Consider the following 10,943-nt stretch of genomic DNA (forward strand, 5'->3'; position numbering starts at 1 on the left):
TACAGAATCAAATTCTAGAGAGGATGTGGAATATAGGTGTCATAGTTACTGTTAGGGCCCTACAAATCAGATTCTTTGCAGAAAATACCAGGCTAGCAATGCAAGTGGTCTGTTACACCAGAAGAACACTCGTTTCTGAAGCCTGCAGTTTAGTCTCACAGCACAACCTGCACACATGAACTTCCTTTTGTGTTGTCTTTTTCATAAATTGTAATATTTCTATAAGGACAAAATTCATATCAATATTTCTCCAGTTTGCATGGTAAAACCCTACTGCCAAAGACAACATCTATATATCTTGTTGAACACAAAGGAGTCAAGCTGTTACCCCTACTGACTCGTGTTCATGGTACTAGAAGATACTCTGTACGCAACCAGAGTAGAAATGTAAACACCAATCCAGCCACAAACCCTTCAGTCTACAATGATGTCTTGCCGCAAGATACACTGATGCAATAGTGACAACAAGTTAGTGGGAGTAATCAAGTGATATCTGATTTGAGTTATGGCCCAGTCCTTAAGATGGAATCCATTCCCAATGCTGCATAGGTGGCCAAGTACCTGAAACTAAATAGGCTATGAACCTATGGGGAAACCAAATACTACTAAAAGAACCTAGCAATAAGATAGTTCCTAATGATGTTCCGCTGTGCCAATAGATCAATGTCTCATGTAGCCTTCATCAGAGAAGTTTCCTCCTGAGGGAGATGGGAACTAATACAGAGACGCACAGTGGACAGTACGCAGAGGAACTTTCAGTCATATGGAACACTCAGTCATAAATGGAATGTCTTTATCAAACATACGCTTGACTAAGGCAAGGCCCTTTGTGTAGCTTTATACCCGGAAACAATTACACAGAAACTGTATTCTTTTAAACACTGCTTGGCCCATTAGCTCTAGCCTCTTACTGGCTAACTCTCACATCTTGATTAACCCATTTCTATTAATGAGTGTAGCACCACGAGGTGGTGGCTTACCAGAAGGGATCTTAACCTGCATCCATCTTGGAAAGGAGAGCTATAGCATCTGCTTGACTCAGCTTTCTTTCTCCCAGAATTCTGTTCTGTCTACTGTGCCTACCTAATTTTCTGTCCTATCAGGGTCAAGGCAGTTTCTTTATTAACCAATGAAAGTAACACATTGACCCTCCTCCATCACCTTTGAAGCTCAGGGAATTCTGTGGAAGAGTCAGCAGTATGTAAAAGGCAGTGGGGATGGAAGGCACCCAGTAATCTGTGCCTTCCAAACACAACAGGACCAACACAGGTATCAACTCAGAGAGACTGTGGCAGCATGCACCCAGCTCGCACAGGTCAATGCCAGATGGAAATCCAGCACTGAGAGGGAATATAGATACCACAGTCCCCCATCCCCAACCCAAAAGTTATCTTCAACTGACAACCTTTTAGAAAGGAAACATTAGCTTTCTCCAAGGACACTTACTGAGCATACGAAATACATTTAAAGAAGCCACATGTTCAGCAGTAGATGATAAACAAAAAGCTAACTCCATGGCATTTTGTCCCATAATGCTTTGCCTAAACATTTTTAACCTTTTGATTATCAACTATGATTGTAGATTTTGTACTTTTACAAGAATTTTCTTTTCTTTTGTGTGTGTGCATGTGTGTAGTCTGAGGTTTTCTGTCCTGCCCAGTTCCTGCAATCGTTAAGTCCCAAAGAAATTACACAGAGGTCTACATTAGTTATAAACTAATTGGCCCATTAGCTCAAGCTTCTTATTAACTCTTATAACTTATATTAGCCCATTATTCTTGTCTATGCTAGCCACGTGGCTCGGTACCTTATTCAGCGAGGCAGTCACATCTTGATTCTTCTGTGGATGGGTCAGGACTGTGGCCCAAGCTTTCCCCTCTTCCCAAAATTCTTATGTTCTTGTCACCCTGTCTCTACTTCCTGTCTGGCTACTGGCCAATCAGTGTTTTAGTAAAATATAATTGACAGAATACAGACCACTGTCTCACACCACTTGTGTGATGGTATGTATTTCTCGGGTGTTTTCTTTATGTTCCTTTGGTTTTTTTTCTGTCTATTTACTGTTTTATTCTGGTTGTTTACTTATTAGCCTATTTGTTTTCTAAAGAGAGAGAGAAATTACTTAGTTGGATTGGTGGGGAAATGGAAACCAACTGGGAGGAGATGGAGAGAGGAACCTTATTCAGAATATACTGTATAAAAAATATTTACAATTAAAGAAAGATTTTTCCAGTTTGGGCCCAAACTAGAAATCAATCGGTTGCTGGATTCGGTTTCTGTTCTCCGTTCAAGCAGAGGATTCTGATTTGTGAGTTCACCCCTAAATAAATAACCATCTATTTCTCAAAAAAAAGAAAGAAAGAAATCAATCCATGCTATTACATGCATACACTCTTTTTCTTTTAATGTAGGTGATCACTCTGACCTCAAGCTAAGCTTTACAACCGGGAGTTTTGCTAATATTACCAATATATTTATTTGCTTTAAAAATGTTTCTTCTGTGCTGTTTAGTTTCATATGACCATAATGCATTGTTTTAAGAAATAATTAAAAGTTGCTGAGGTGGCTCAGTTGATAAAAATGCCAAGTCTGATAACCTGAGTTTAATCTCTGGACTGATATAGAAGGATGGGACTAACTCCTGGAAGGTGTTTTCTAATCTACAGATACACATACATATGGTGGCATATGCTTGACCACACACACACACACACACACACACACACACACACACACACATACAAAATGTAATTTTTTTAAAGAAAAAGAAGTCCAAAAAAAAGGAACTTAATTTATTAACAAACAACCATCCCCAAACTAAGTCCAAACAATAATCTATGCTTTTCCTTTTTGGTAGTAACTGGACTCCAAATGGTCAGTGTTGGTTTTCACATTCTGTTGCTTTAGAGTATTGCTCTAGTCTTTTCTCTTGCCATACCTCCTCACATGTATCTATGTTGCAATTAAACTGTGATTTATTTTATTTATCCTGGGTAAGGATCGTCTCCTATCCCCTTTATGTTCCCAGGACTCCTCAGTTTTCACAAAAGCACTTCTTACTCACTGCCTGTGGTCTCCACAATATTTTAATATGCTTCCAATAAGGAATCCAGTTCTTTTTACTTTAGAATTTCATGAGAAAACAACTTGAAGGGCCTGTTCTCTGATCACTATTGAGTCTGAATAAAAAAAAATATGAGACTTATTTCAAAATTACCTCCTCTGAGAATATTTCCTAATTCCTACCCATATGGCTTTGCACAAAATATTTTCTCATTCCTATCCATCTTAATCATGTCCATCAGGAGTAGCATGTAAATAAATCCCTGAGATCAGTCTTTGTATTTAACTTATAATGTCCTGTAAATAGAAAACAGACTGGTCTAACTCCATAATTTAATTAAGTTTCATTTTGTGGTTGAATAGTATAATCTATTGCAGTCTAATACTTCAATGAGAATACATATTTTACCTAATACACCCTGGAAGTCAGGAAAGAAGTTTAGCTTGATAATGACACCTAACCAAACATCCTATCATAGCCCTTGATTCTCCCTCTTTGCCCCAAACCCCTTGCACATAGACATCCTCTCTAGCTTTGCTGCCTTAAAAACACTTCTTTCTTTTTCTAAGAGTAAAATTATGTTTTTGTGGTGTTTTTCATTTGCTTTATTTAGTAAATCAAAAGCAGAGCATATGAGCCCACACCTTGTTGACATCACTCCCCACTTCGCAGAAAATTTTCTGAGTGTCAGTTTAACAAAAGGAGAGATGGGAAATCTACTGTAAAGAGGAAAACAAACTTTCATTGCCAGTGTTCAACCTTCAAAGGTCAATGCCAATGCTATCTCCTTTGGGAGGTTTTCTCAGCTTCCCTTAAATAGACAGACTCATCTGCTCCTAGCCCCTGAGCATAATACACTCTGCAAGGTTAGAGGGAGAATTAGTAATACACTACCTACATGGAGGAAGAGGAACATTGCTGGCTGGTGTGGCACCTGCCTAAAGGTTACTTTGGTTCTCCCTTCCTATTGTTCAGGAAAAATTCTTCAAAGACAACATGAAAATCTTCAAGGTAAAATTACAGAGAAAGAAAGCATGCCCTGAGCAACACTGAAAGTCGATGAAGTGTGAGTGACAGGCACAAGGGTCCTTCCCATTTCTTTGGCTTCTCCCCTGTTGGAATGAAACAAGACAAGGGGCAATCTTATTCACGCAGCATCTTTATTTTTATCTTAAAGTTTGCAAGTCTATTCACCTAGTCACAGCACTGTAAAGTGATATGACACTACACTGAAGAATTAGATGACTAAAATTGCTTTTATTTTTTAAAAAACTAATCATTACTGTTTCACTTGTAATGATGTCATTCCATGCCACAAGTTTGGTTACATCCAGCTGCTTCCGACTCATACTTGAAATATGGTTTTCATGGGGCAGAACTGAGCTCAAAACAAGGAAATGTTTTACTTCCTGAGTGTGTGCATCAATGATAAATTATCACACCTCTTTATCCTTCGCCAGAAAGCAATGGTTCTAACATTTTAAACACTGATATTTCAAAATATTCTCAAGGAACAGATGACAAGAAATACATCCATTATGGTAACAGAGCCAAGCATAAAAAAAAATTGCTGAGGGAAATTGCATCTGGGTGAGTGGTCCCAGATGGTCCTCTTGATGAGCAACCTGTTCTTCCTCAAGCAAACTTATGGTGATGGATCCTCAAGCCCGGAAAGAGAGTGGGTGAAGCTCTACCACGCCCTGTGTTCGTGCTTGAGCTGGCATATCACAAAGCACAGCTTTTGACACTCCATTACCCATGCTGCATGATCTGTTATGTCTGACTAATTATGGGCTAGAAGCCCCCTAACTTGCATCAGTAGAATTCCCCTTTATTTTTATATTGCAGAGTTCAGGATAACAGAAAACTCCTGAGCTGGTATGTATATTAACAACATTAAAACCCCAAGTCAGGAAAGTCACAGAAATTTGGTCAAATGATTTCTGTTTGTGTAATACAAATAGTCCGTGTCTTCTAGCCCCGTGTTCTTAGCAGAAGCCTGTGAAAAGTAGCGTGGCTACTTTTTACTAATTACTTCTGTTTTCAACACGTTGGAAGGTTTTATATCTTGAATCACTGTTCTGATTAAGATTGATAGAACATTTTCCTACAATTCATGTTAAATGAATGAGATGCATGTTAAACTACTGAGATGACACACCTAAGAAAATCAATTGAAAAATCCTAAAAGTTAGGTCAACTGGTAACTCTGGGCACATACAAACAAGGGTAGCTTTTCCCTAAGAATCTCAACTGTGTTAATGTGACCTGAAACTTCTAACCTCAGTTTCTTACAGTATCAGGCCCTACAGGAGATTCTCCAGGCACTCCATCATACACTAAAAGCCCCTCTGTTACCAGATGAGAGAGTAAAGGGATTTATCTATCTTGACTTTGACACCGGATAAAAGTAAAAAATGAACCAGCCCTGATCATTTGAGACATGGTCCTCAAATCAACTTTTACCCTACATTCGCCAATTAGTATCTGTCCCTTCACATTCGTTGTAGCAGACTTCACAATAAACAGTTAATGTAGACAATCTAAGTTCAACCTATATGACACTGTTGGGAAAATTAATAAAAGAAGTTCATATACAAAGGAATGTCACTCAGCCCTGAGAAGGCCTTGACTTTTGAGACCACCTAGAAGAAACTAAAGGGCATTATGCTAAGTGAAACAAGTCAGAAACCCAAAGAAAAATATTTGTGATCAATATTATTAAAATGTGGAATCTTAACAAAAACTTCAAATGCACTAAAACCATAATAATCAAAGGCAGGGGACAGCCAATGGGGAAGTATAAAACAGAGGGAAAGAGTGGCAGACTCATAAGATGAGCAAGAATATACTCTACAACCTGATATTATAGGTCATTAAGTTGTGCTTTGTGGATTAAATTGATTTACAACCAATAAAACTTGAAGTCTGAACTGAACCCATTTGCATATAAACAACATCGAAGGAGGGTCAGTAAGAAATAGGTGGGGGGTATGTTTGTGTGTGTGTGTGTGCATGCTATATGTGCATAAAAATAATGAAGAAGAAGTCATGAATTTGAGAGGGAGTGGTGGCAAATGGAAGGAATTGGAGGAAAAAGAGAAAGGTGTGGAAATGATACAAACATATTATTTATGTATAAAATTCCTTTTTAATAATTTTATTTACATTGGTGTTTTACCTCCTGCTATGTCTATGTGAGAGTGTTAGATCTTGGAGCTGCAGTGAGTTATGAACTGTCATGTGGGTGTTGGGATTTAAACCTTCATCCTCTGGAAGGGAGTAGTCAGTGTTCTTAATGACTGAACCATATCTCTAGACCTTAAAATTCTTTAAAAATTGAAATTCAAATAAAAAACATAAAAGCATGAACAAGTAATATGCCATATTGTAACTAGATTTAATGAAGTTATAAACTAATTTATTAGAAAACAATAAATAAATAAACATTTGATCTTTAACTTTGTAAAATATTAAGCAGCAAGTTATTGCATAATTAAATCAAATACAAAATATAAAAACTAGAAATGAGATTGGATTGACAGCAATTGTGATAATGCCTAATTAGAGATACAGGAAAAGATTTTTAAAAATCAGAGATAGACAATACTTGAAGGTTAAAACAAAAACAAAAAGTGAGAACTTCTAATAACTTTGAAAGGCCTTCAAAGAGAGAAAGTGCAATATATCTCGAGCAGCAAATATCACACCGAATTCACTTTCAGACACAGTAATAAGACTGAAAATGACAAAGAAAAACAAGCTTCCTTGAAAAAATAGATCACCTGCAAAGGGATGGAAATGGAATGCCTACTGGCTCCATCAGAAAGAAAATCAGAAAAAAAATTACCTTTTACTCTCAGTTGTATTTCAAGCAAAAGTGCCTTCCAGGAGCTAAGGGGAGACAAAGACAGACAGTATCAGACAAAATAGAGCCAAGTGTGTGTATAAACAAAGTAACATGTGAATGTAGATTCTATATGGTGTATGCTTGACATGAAGGAGAGACTCTACATGGGAGTCTGACGTGCCCAGAGGAACAGTGTAACAAACCTGTGAGCCAAATGAAGCAGCTGCTGACTACATAGAACTAAGAGATCGATGTCTGATTGATGGTCATGTATAGGGTGGATAATATAGATAGATATAGATGATATATTACTGAGCATAAGATCTGTACATAGACCTTGAGGACTGGTTTTTCTAATACTGTAAACAAATCCCCACAAATTTGCTCATTTGACTTCATCTGGTTGATGAATAAAAGAAGGAAAGTGGTAAGATATACATCATGAAATTGGCGTTTGAGAAGTCAAACTTCCCCCTAAATACTTAAAATGCTTTGCTATGATTCCAGAATAGATTTCTGCTCCTTTCAAGTTGAATTTTATTCTCGTTCTCCGTACCAAGAGCAAGACTAGGTAACTTACACACAGACACACACACACACACACACAGAGAGAGAGAGAGAGAGAGAGAGAGAGAGAGAGAGAGAGAGAGAGAGAGAGAGAGAGAAGCAGCAGGGGATAAAATGGTTTGCACACTGTCTCCTGTCTCCACTTCTTACTTGTCCTAAGTGGACATTGTCCATTACACGGCACCCTGTGGCCAGGCCCCTTGTCATCCCAGAGTCCTTCTCAAGTGCTCCAGACAGCCATTATCAGTCAATCAGAGCTATCACTGGACATCAGGCCTTGCTGCCTTTCCCAACAACTTTGCCTTCTACAGCAATGGCCCTTGATTGCTTCTTTCTCATTGTTAGAGAAATGCCACTTTACTTTTTGTCTTAAACACAGTCCTTTACCTCTTGCTGCTGGCGAAGAGTAAAAAGCTAGAAACAAGTGTTAATAACTGTTAGATGTTCATTTTGGCTTCCACAAACTTTATTATGAAATTTCATATATATATATATATATATAATACATGGATCATCTCCAGTCTCCTATTATGATATTTTGGCCCTCACTGCTCTCCTTTCTTCTACCTCAATATACTTCCGTGTATTATCTCCATTTTCTTTTTAATTATTATTACAGGCACATGTATACATACATATAAATATGTAAACAACACCTGATGAATCAATTTAGTATTGCTCATATATGTGTTTTTTAGAGGTGACCACTTGATATTGGATAACCACTTATAGGGCACATCCCTAGGGAAGAAAAATTCTCACTCTCTCAGCAGTCATTAGTAGCCTGTAGTTCTTTATCTAGGAATGGAGACTCATGAGATATTCCATGTCCACTGTGGCATGTATCAGCGAGTGTTGTCATTGTTCAGTTCTTGCTTAGACAAGCACATGCTGAAATCTCAGCCTCCTTGTCCTATGGAGAAGACACAGTATCCTGGGAGATGTCCTGGTTCTCTGACATTTACAATCCTTCTGTCCCCTCTTCCAAGATGCTCCCTGATCTTTGGGTGTAGATGTATGACAGTTGTACCAATTGGGGCTGGCAACCCCACAGTCCATTGTTCACTGCACTCTGACTAGTTGCAATCTGACTTTTAAATAAACATATTCTATACTTACTTCTTAAAATCCCACAAGAATTTCATGTTTTTCTATATAAAACTAAAGCCCATATATATAAAAACTCATAGTGCATTGCACTTTAGACACACAGAAGCATGTTACACAAACCTTTTTTTCCAGCATGCATTGGGTGAAAATACACGGTGGGCACAATGCTAGAATACAGGGAAATAAATGTTTCTGTCTTCTTGAACAAATGGTCTAATGAGTCAAGCAAACATATGCTTGTGTGAAGAACTAGAGAATGATACTTTCTATTATAAAAGACAAAGTGAGGAAAATTTGATGGGTGAGTAATAGTATGCACTACTGTGCCAGATAAACCCGAGTTAGTCACTCACTGCCCTGCAATATTGTCCTGCAGTATAACACCTGCTTGACCTCAGACCCTGGGCCAGTAGGGTTATCAGGAGGACCAGAACTGACAACAAATATCATTGGATATACAATATATAATAGGAAAATACATGATGGATGGATGGATGCAAACATGCATGAATAAATAGATAGGAAGAGAAATTTTGTAAAAAAGAACTGATGCACATGATGGGTAAGAGTAGCTGTTAGCTGTGAAGCAGAAGTTCCAGTAGAAGTTAATGCTACACTCTCAAGACTGAAAGGAGCACAGCAGCTGAATTCCTTCATCTCAGGATCTGATCTTTTTTTCATTAAAAAAAAATTTACTTTTCATTTTACAAAGCAACCCCAGTTCCTCCTTCCTCCCTTTCTTCCACCCCACTTTTCCCCTATCTATCCCCCAATCTACTCCTGAGAGAGTGTAAGATCTTCCTTGGGCTGTCAACAAGGTCTGGCATACCAGCTTGAGGCAGGATCAAGCTGCTGCACCCCACATCAGGACATGTTCTTACAATTTTCATCTGAATAATTAAACAGAGGAGGAGCACACACACACCATACAAATGATCTTGTCTCCTCAAAAGCTAACTATTTGTGTGTAAATTGAATCAGTGTAGCATTGTGGTGTAGGAGTTCCTTCTCTGTGTGTGTTGCTCTCATTGGTTAATGAATAAAGAAACTGCCTTGGCCCAGTTGATAGGGCAGAACGTAGGTACGCAGGGAAGACAGAACTGAATGCTGGGAGGCAGAGAGGTGGAGGAGGACAAAGTCGCTATGGGGCCACCGCCAGAGTCAGTCATGGTGAATCTAATGTAGCCCATAAGTAAGCTGGAGTCATAAAATAGTTAACAATACTTGACCGTCCTTGACTTAACGAAATCTGCAACTTCAGATGGTTCACTTTAACAAAACTAATCTATTTTGTAGCACTTTGAATATGGATTACAAAGAAATCTCAGTTCAAAATCCAAAAATAATTGAAAGTAAATAGGGGGATTAATTTCTGAATCTAGAAATGAAATCTCTAAAATTATTTCCTCTCTCTCTCTCTCTCTCTCTCTCTCTCTCTCTCTCTCTCTCTCTCTCTCTCTCTCTCTCTCACACACACACACACACTATATATATATATATATATATATATATATATATATGTGTGTGTGTGTGTGTGTGTATATATATGTGGATTTTTTTATTGACAGTATACATCATGTCTATCTCTTTTACATTCTTCCCTCTGACTTTTCTGATAAGTTCCTCAAGGCAGGCTTCTCATCACACCCAGGCACGGTCTGGGAGAGATGAATTTTCTGTGTGGAAGAAGTCAATTAAGTCCCACATTATCCTTTTTTATGTCATAACATTTTATATACAAATAATATATTTCCAGGTTCTTTTGGGTTTTGTTGTTTGATCTTTAAAACATTTTCTCTGCAGTCCAGACTGCCCTTTAACTCACTATATAATTCAGACCACCCTCAAACTGACAGCAATTCTCCTGCCCCAGTCTCCTGAGGTTTAGCACAATATCCCTGACCCACCGACCCTGGCTTCTATTATTTCCTATCGGTTTATATTTTGTGTTCTACAGTTATAACCAATCTGTTAAATGAAAACTAAAGGCAAAACCCAACATTTCCCATACTCAGGTTTGTGTCAGCATTATATTTTCAATAAACAATGCTTGTCATGGATAGAAATCGGATGGAATCATGCCAAGATTCCCCAGGCTTCCAGTTGCATGCCTGTGGAGACACCTTCAACTGACAAGTTGTAGAATATTCTTCTCTTCTTGTAGAAGCAGGGGGTTATGATTAATGATGTATTTTAGTTTTTCCTTATTTCTCTGTGCAAAGCCAGCAGGTTCCAATTTGTTTCTGATGAGCTGAAATCTTGTACAAGTTACTTGACCCTGATGTGATGGAATTTTCTGAGCTCAGAATATGAAGAGCCCTTCTCGACTCCCTGCTGGCTTCCCCAGGGCTG

This window comes from Microtus pennsylvanicus, chromosome 1 (genome assembly GCF_037038515.1).
Source record: "Microtus pennsylvanicus isolate mMicPen1 chromosome 1, mMicPen1.hap1, whole genome shotgun sequence".
NCBI lineage: Eukaryota > Metazoa > Chordata > Mammalia > Rodentia > Cricetidae > Microtus > Microtus pennsylvanicus.